Source organism: Muntiacus reevesi, chromosome 2 (genome assembly GCF_963930625.1).
Source record: "Muntiacus reevesi chromosome 2, mMunRee1.1, whole genome shotgun sequence".
NCBI lineage: Eukaryota > Metazoa > Chordata > Mammalia > Artiodactyla > Cervidae > Muntiacus > Muntiacus reevesi.
This window is the reverse complement of record NC_089250.1, coordinates 47,968,823-47,977,307: the sequence shown is the minus strand read 5'-3', so window position 1 is coordinate 47,977,307 and position 8,485 is coordinate 47,968,823. Positions and strand designations below refer to the sequence as shown.

The 8,485-nt window shown below is 39.1% G+C and overlaps 1 long non-coding RNA gene across 1 annotated transcript; it reads right to left on the bottom strand.

Annotated features, from left to right (window-relative positions):
• Positions 1 to 2,517: 2,517 nt before the first annotated feature.
• Positions 2,518 to 6,617, bottom strand: LOC136159040 (uncharacterized). Its single transcript, XR_010661386.1, has 3 exons — positions 6,406 to 6,617; positions 2,767 to 2,798; positions 2,518 to 2,620 (listed from the first exon to the last, which is right to left on the bottom strand). It is a non-coding gene; the product is annotated as an uncharacterized lncRNA (long non-coding RNA).
• Positions 6,618 to 8,485: the final 1,868 nt, after the last annotated feature.

Sequence of the window (8,485 nt, the reverse complement as noted above, 5' to 3'; positions counted from 1 at the left end):
AAGCAACCTAGATGCCCATCAGCAGACGAATGGATAAGGAAGCTGTGGTACATATTCACCATGGAATATTACTCAGCCATTAAAAAGAATTCATTTGAAACAGTTCTAATGAGATGGATGAAACTGGAGCCCATTATACAGAGTGAAGTAAGCCAGAAAGATAAACACCAGCACAGTATACTAACGTATATATATGGAATTTAGAAAGATGGTAATGACAACCCTATATGCAAAAGAGAAAAAGAGACACAGAAGTACAGAACAGACTTTTGAACTCTATGGGAGAAGACAAGGGTGGGATGTTTCGAGAGAACAGCATGTATATTATCTAAAGTGAAACAGATCACCAGCCCAGGTGGGATGCATGAGACAAGTGATCGGGCCTGGTGCACTGGGAAGACCCGGAGGAATCGGGTGGAGAGGGAGGTGGGAGGGGGGATCGGGATGGGGAATACATGTCTGATGGCTGATTCATGTCAATGTATGACAAAACCCACTGCAATGTTGTGAAGTAATTAGCCTCCAACTAATAAAAATAAATGAAAAAATAAAATAAAATTAAAAAATTAAAAAAAATTTATATCTTGCTATATTACTTTTGTATCTTGATAACTGTAAGCTTTCAATGTAATAGAACTTGACCTCAAATCAAAGATGGTTTTTTATTTTCCCTAATCCAATTGTCAGGGCAAAAGATAACCTCTTCTTTTTCCAAAGAGTTTAAGCATAATGAGGTTCCAGTACACCCACATTATTTAGAAAAGAGCCCTCATAAGTATATATATGCATATAAAATCTAGAAAAATGTTACTGATGAACCTATTTGAAGGGCAGGAATAGAGATGCAGACATAAAGAACAGACTTGTAGATAAAGCGAGGGAAGGAGAGCATGAGATGAATTGAAAGAGTAGCACTGAAACATATACATTGAGTGAAAGTTGCTCAGTCATATCTGACTCTTTGTGACTCCATAAACTGTATGTAGCCCACCAAGCTCCTCTATCCACTGGATTCTTCAGGCAACAATACTGCAGTGGTTTGCCATTTCCTTCTCCAGGGTATCTTCTCGAACTAGAGATGAAACCCAGGTCTCCTGTATTGTAGACAGATTATTTTACTGTCTGAGTAACCAGGGAAGCCCCAAAACCTACATATATGTATGTAAAATAGATGGCTAGTGGGAAATTGCTATATAACACAAGAAGATCAACCCAGTGCTCTGTGACAATCTAGAGAGAGAAGATGGGAAGTGGGAGGGAAGTTCAAGAGGGAGGGGACATAGGTATACTTATGACTGATTCACATTACTATATGGCAGAAACCCACTCAACATTGTAAAGCAATTATCCTCTGATTAAAAATTTTAAAAAGGAGTATATATATGTACAAACATACCTGGAGAACTCAGGGTAAGCAAGTTGTTTGAAATAAAGCAAAGAAATTTTTAAAGGCCCATACTGAGCTATAATTTGCAAAGGAATATAAAATGGAGATACATTTCTTCTAGATTTTTCCACGCTCATAAATAGCCAATGCCATGGTACATGTTTCCTTGGAAATTCAGACACATTGGAAGTTGCTGTGCATAACTACACATGTGTAACTTACACATTTATGGTCACTCAATAAAATGGTTTCAGATGAAAGAATGCCTAGTGTCAGGAAGTTCAAGAGTTAAGATCCCTTAGCAATCTTAATAAACACTCACAGTGCACAAACGCTGCATCATAAAGAGATTTAAAAGCTTTCTTTGGTAGGAATGCCTGATATTGAATAGACTCAGCATGGACAACTTAACACTTGTGTGTACTTTGAGTTTTAATGTGTAAGGTGAGTTTGTTTTAATATAGATATTAATTTTTCATTCCCTGGTCAAGTTCACAATAAGAACAACAATCTCGAGGGGCCCAAGGCCACATTCTGCACCCTTCTCTTCTCAATACACTTCCTGAGTTACCATACCCTGTTCCACAGTCTTTAAATGCCAGGTATATTCTAGATATTCTGAAATCACTTTCCTCTTTCTTGATTTCACTCATCTGAGAAATAATTAACATCTCAAACCTAACATGCCCAGAGCAAAACTCTTAATCAAACCTGCTCTTTTCTCTAAATCTCCTCTCCTCTACAAAGGGCATTAAAATCCCCCCAGATGCTCAAGTGAAAGTTCTGGGAGCTAACTTTGATGAGACTCTACTCTCACTGCTTACACAGGACTTCTTGTTAAGTCCATAGGCATTGAATTTTCTAAAATTTTAATTCTCGCCCTCTCCACTGATTCCACCTAGATTAGTCTTCTATTTGGCATAATGAATGATTCTAGAACAGAGTATCTTAAGACAACCAGCATTTATTACCTCAATAGGGTTTTTGAAGGTCAGGAATCTGGGAGGGACTTTGATGGGTGATTCTGGCTCCAGTGTCTCATGAGGTTGCAAACTGTTGGCCAGGCTGCAGTCACATAAGCTGGGGAAGGATGTGTCTGAGGTCTTTCAGGTCGTTGCTGTCCTGCCTCAGGTCTCTGCTGGCAACAGACTGGAAGTTTCAGTCCCTTGCTTCATGGGTTTCTTCTTAGGGGAGCTCACAACATGAGAGCATGTTTCTCCCTGAGTGAGAGAGCTAAGGAAGAGAGACCAAGATGGAAGCCATAGTCTTGGTAACCTCAGAAGCAACAGAATATCATTAACGCTGTATTCTATTGGTCACATTGACTAATTGTGGGACAATGAAAGAAGTTACTAACAAAAAATATAAATATAAGATACCTGGGATATTTTGTGGATTCAGTTCCAGATCACTGCAATAAAGCAAATATCACAATATAGTGAATGATACAAATTTTTTGGTTGCTGAGGGCATGTAAAAGTTATGCTTATACTATACTGTAGTCTATTAAGTATGCAATAGCACTAAGCCTAAACACAACAATATACATATTTTAATTTAAAAATACTCTATTGCTGAAAAATGCTAACCATCATCTGAGCCTTTGGTGAGTCTAATTTTTTTTTTTTTTTTTTGTGGTGGAGAATCATGCTTTGATGTGGATAACTGCTGACTGATTAGGAGTGGTGGCTGCTGAAGGCTGGGGTAGCTGAGGCAATTCCTTAAAATAAGACAATGAAGTTTGCCACATGGATTGACTTTTCCTTTCACCAGTGATTTCTCTGCAGTTAGCAACATTATTTGATAGCCCTTTACACAGAGTAGAACTTCTTTCAAAATTGGCCAATCCTCCAAAATCCTGTTGGTGCTTTATCAGCTACATGTATGTAATATTCTGAATCCTTTATTGTCACTTCAACAATCTTCACAGCATCCTCACCAGGAGTAGATTCCATCTTATGAAACCACTTTCGTTGCTCATCCTCAAGAAACTACTCCTGCTTCATTCAAGCTTCATCATGAGATTGCAGCAGTTCAGTAATGTCTTCAGGTTTCACTTCTAATTCTAGTTCTTTTTTCATTTCTAGCACATCTGCAGTGGCTTCCTTCACTGAAGTCTTGAAGCCCACAAAGTCATCCATAAAGGTTGGAGTCAATTTCTTTCAAACTCCTGTTAAAGTTATTATTTTGACCTCTTTCCATGAATCACAACTGTTTCTAGCGGCATCGAGAATGATGAATCCTTTCCAGATGATTTTCAATTGACTTTGCCCAGTTCTCTCAGAGGAATCACCATCCATGGCAGCTATAACCTTATAAAATGTATGTCTTAAATATTAAGACTTGAAAGTTGAAATGATTGCAGAATGGATGTTGTGTTAGCAGACATGAAAACAACATGAATCTCACTGTACAGCTCATTAGAGCTCTTGGGTGAGAAGGTGCATTGTCAATACTATTTTTGAAAGGGATATTTCTATTTGAGCAATAAATAGGTCTCAACTGTGGGCTTGGTATATTCAGTAAATCAGGTTGTAAGTAGATGCACTCTCATCCCAGCTTTGTTGTTCCATTTGTAGAGCACAAGCAGGGTAAATTTAGCATAATTGTTAAAGGGCTTAAGGTTTTCAGAATGTTAAATGAGCACTGGTTTTCAACTTTAAGGAACCAACTGTGTTATCTCATAACAAGAGAGTTAGCCTGTCCTTTGAAGCTTTGAAGTCAGGCATTGACTTCTCCTCTCTAGCCATGAAAGTCCTACGTGGCATCCTATTTCAGTTGAAGGTCTTCATTAACTATCTTACTTAGATCTTCTGGATAACTTGCTGCAGTTTTTACATCAGCTCCTTGCTGCTTCACCTTGCACGTCTATGTTACGGAGAGAGGTTCTTTGTGTAACCTCAGGAACCAACCCTGCTAACTTTGGGCTTTTCTTCTGCAGCTTCCTTTCCTCTCTCAGCCTTCATAGAACTGAAGAGATTTAGAGCATTGCTCTGGATTAAGCTTTGACTTAAGGGAAAGTTGTAGCTGATTTGATCTTCTCTCCAGACCTCTAATTTTTTTTTCCATATCAGCATAAGGCTGTTTTGCTTTCTTATCATTTGTGCATTCTCTGGAATAACACTGTTAATTTCTTTTAAGAACTTTTCATTTCCTTTACAACTTGGCTACCTATTTGGGACAAGAGGCTTAGCTCTTGGCCTATTTAGGCTTTCAATATGCCTTCCTTACTAAGTTTAATCATTGCTAGCTTTTGATTTAAAGTGAGAAATGTACTACTCTTTCTTTCACTTGAACACTTAGAGGTTATTGTACAGTTATTAATTAGCTTAACTTCAATGATGTCATGCCCAAGGAAGAGGAATGCTCTAGGAGAGAGAGGGGCTTCCCCGCTGGTTCAGTAGTAAAGAATCCACCTGCAATGCTTGACTGGAGACATAGGTTTGATTCCTGTGTTGGGAAGATCCCATGGAGGCAGGCATGGCAACCGACTCAGTATTCTTGCCTAGAGAATCCCACGGACAGAGGAGCCTGGCAGACTACAGTTCCTGGGCTTACAAAGAGTTGAACATGATTGAAGCAACTTAGCACACATGCATGCAGGAGAGACGGAGAGAGATGGGGAACAGTTGGTTAGTGGAGCAGTCAAAACATACACATTTATTAAGTTCACTATCTTATATGGGTGTGGTTCATGCTGGCCCAAAGCAATTACAATAGTAATAGCAAGGACCACTGATCACAGATCACCATAACAAATGTAATAATAATGAAGTTTGAAATATTGCAAGAGTTACCAAAATGTAACACAGAAACGCAAAATGAGCAGAAGCTATTGGGAAAATAGTGCAGATAGAGCTGTTTGACACAGGGTTGCCACAAACTTTAAATTGTTAAAAAATAAAAGAAAAAAAAGCAATATCTGCAAAGGACAACAAAGTGAGTAGTAAAATGAGATATGCCTGTACCAAGAGGTGAGAGTCACTGGGGGCAGATGTAGAGGCTGGCTACCTATTACACAGCCCATGTCTCCACTGGGCTAAAAGAGCTTCCTAATCCATCCCATCTCCCTACTACTTTTCCTGACATCTCTAATCATTAACCATTCAGAAGTCAGAATATCGTTTTGAAAACATAAATCAGATATTGTCATTCATGTATTAGTACTTCAAACCTTTCAATGGCATCATATTTTACTTAAAGTGAGACCTAAACTCTTACCTGATCTTGCCTACATGTCAGCCTCAATGACCATCACACCCATCCACCATGGTCATGCTCCTGTTCCTCTAACATAACTAGATTGGAGGGATTCAGACCATAGCTTAAATGTCACTTCTAGAAACACCACCCAACACTACCCTATCTAGAATACTCATTCAGACACTCCCAGGTCCAATTGTCATCCCTGACCCAGTGCTGACACAACACAAGTGTGCTTCTTACCTGCTGAAACTATCGTGATTTTGTATGTAAGAGCAAACAAAAAGATCTTGGTATCAAGGAATGTGGCTTCCTCCCATCTATAGGGATTATGAATAGCTGATCTATAGCAGGCATGGTAACCATTTCCTTCAAAGAGAAGCAAAAGGATCTAGAAATGCTACATGGTCATAAACTGACCAATGAGAGGCAAGGGGATGTACACTGGGGTCTTCCCTTCCCCTGTAGAAGACAGCATCATTATCTCCACTGTTTTTCTGAATGTGGTTACCATGAGGAGGTAATGTCCAGAGCTATGAGATAAGCAACCACTTTGTGACTATGACATAAGTGGCAAAATAAGGAAAACTCAATACCTAAGAATCATAAAATGGGAAAGTACAAATTGCCCAGGACTCTGATCTTTGAGAGATACCAAGGGAACATTTCATGCAAAGATGGGCAAAATAAAGGACAGAAATGGTATGGACTTAACAGAAGCAGAAGATATTAAGAAAAGGTGGCAAGAATACACAGAAGAACAATACAATAAATATCTTCATGACCCAGATAATCACGATAGTGTGATCACTCACCTAGAGGCAGACATCCTGGAATGTGAAGTCAAGTGAGCCTTAGGAAGCATCACTATGAACAAAGCTAGTAGAGGTGATGGAATTCCAGTTGAGCTCTTTCAAATCCTAAAAGATAATGTTGTGAAAGTGCTGCACTCAATATGTCAGGAAATTTGGAAAACTCAGCAGTGGCCACAGGACTGGAAAGGTCAGTTTTCATTCCAATTCCAAAGAAAGGCAATGCCAAAGAATGTTCAAACTACTACACACACTAGTAAAGTAATGCTCAAAATTCTCCACGCCAGGCTTCAACAGTACATGAACTGAGAACTTCCAGATGCTCAAGCTGGATTTAGAAAAGGCAGAGGAACCAGAGATCAAATTGCCAACAACTGTTGGATCACCGAAAAAGCAAGAGAGTTCCATAAAAATATCTATTTCTGCTTTATTGACCATGCCAAAGCCTTTGACTGTGTGGATCATAACAAACTGTGGAAAATTCTTAAAGAGACGGGGATACCAAACCACCTGACCTGTCTCCTGTGAAATCTGTATGCAGATGAAGCAACAGTTAGAACTGAACATGGAAAAACAGACTGGTTCCAAATCGGAAAAGGAGTACATTAAGGTTGTATATTGTCACCCTGATTATTTAACTTATATGCAGAGTACATCATGAGAAACACTGGACTGGATGAAGCACAAGCTGGAGTCAAGATTGCCGGGAAAAATATCAATAACCTCAGATATGCAGATGACATCACCCTTATGGCAGAAAGCAAAGAAAAACTAAAGAGCCTCTTGATGAAAGTGAAAGAGGAGAGTAAAAAAGTGGGCTTAAAACTCAACACTCAGAAAACTAAGATTATGGCATCCAGTCTCATCACTTCATGGCAAATAGAAGGGGAAACTGTGGAAACAGTGGCTGACTTTATTTTGGGGGACTCCAAAATCACAGCAGATGGTGACTGCTGCCATGAAATTAAAAGACACTTGTTCCTTGCAAGAAAAGTTTTGACCAACCTAAATAGCATATTGAAAAGCAGAGACATTACTTGACCAACAAAGCTCCATCTAGTCAAAGCTATCATTTTTCCAGTAGTCATGTATCAATCTGAGAGCTGGACTATAAAGAAAGCTGAGTCCCAAAGGATTGATGCTTTTGAACTGTGGTGTTGGAGAAGACTCTTGAGAGTCCCTTGAACTACAAGAAGATCCAACCAGTCCATCCTAAAGGAAATCAGTCTTGAGTTTACATTGGAAGGACAAATGCAGAAGCTGAAACTCCAATACTTTGGCCACCTGATGTGAAGAACTGACTCATTGGAAAAAACCCTGATGCTGGGAAAGATTGAAGGCAGGAGGAGAAGGAGATAACAGAGGATGAGATGGTTGGATGGCATCACCAACTCAACGGACATGAGTTTGAGCAAGCTCCGGGTGTTGGTGTTGGACAGGGAGGCCTGGTTGCTGTGGTTCATGGCGTCACAAAGGGTCGGACACGACTGAGTGACTGAACTGAACTGAACTGATTTTTGAATCAGTACACATTTGTTTATCTACCAATATCTAGACTCTTTTGCAAGTAAAATAATTACAATTCCTTTTCATTATGATCATTCTGCTTATGTCTTTTGTTACCTGCTAACTGATAAATTCATTCACAAAGAACCTTCCTGCTAAGTGAGATTGCTTACACATTAAAATCTTAGACTCTAACATAGCGTATACTGATGACACAGTGTGGTAATTTTGATGATGAAATACCTGATGACAAAGAACTAACAGAATGATTGAGACCTATAATTTTCTTGCTAAACTTTCTTGAAGATCTTAAGTGGTAGCAAATGAAGCCTGAAGTATAAAAATAACTTGCTTTATAAGCATTTCCATGGAAAAGGCTCCTTTAATAAACTTAAGAATTATGAAAATGAATCTTTAATGAGCCTGACTACTACTGAAAAATAGTAGTAAGTGTTTCACCTCAGTGATCTGAGCTTGTAAATGATCTGACCTAATAATAGAGCCTGTATTATTAACCCCATTTCCCAGATGAGGAAACAGAGGCTCCAGCAGGTGAATTTGCCCAACATCACCCAGC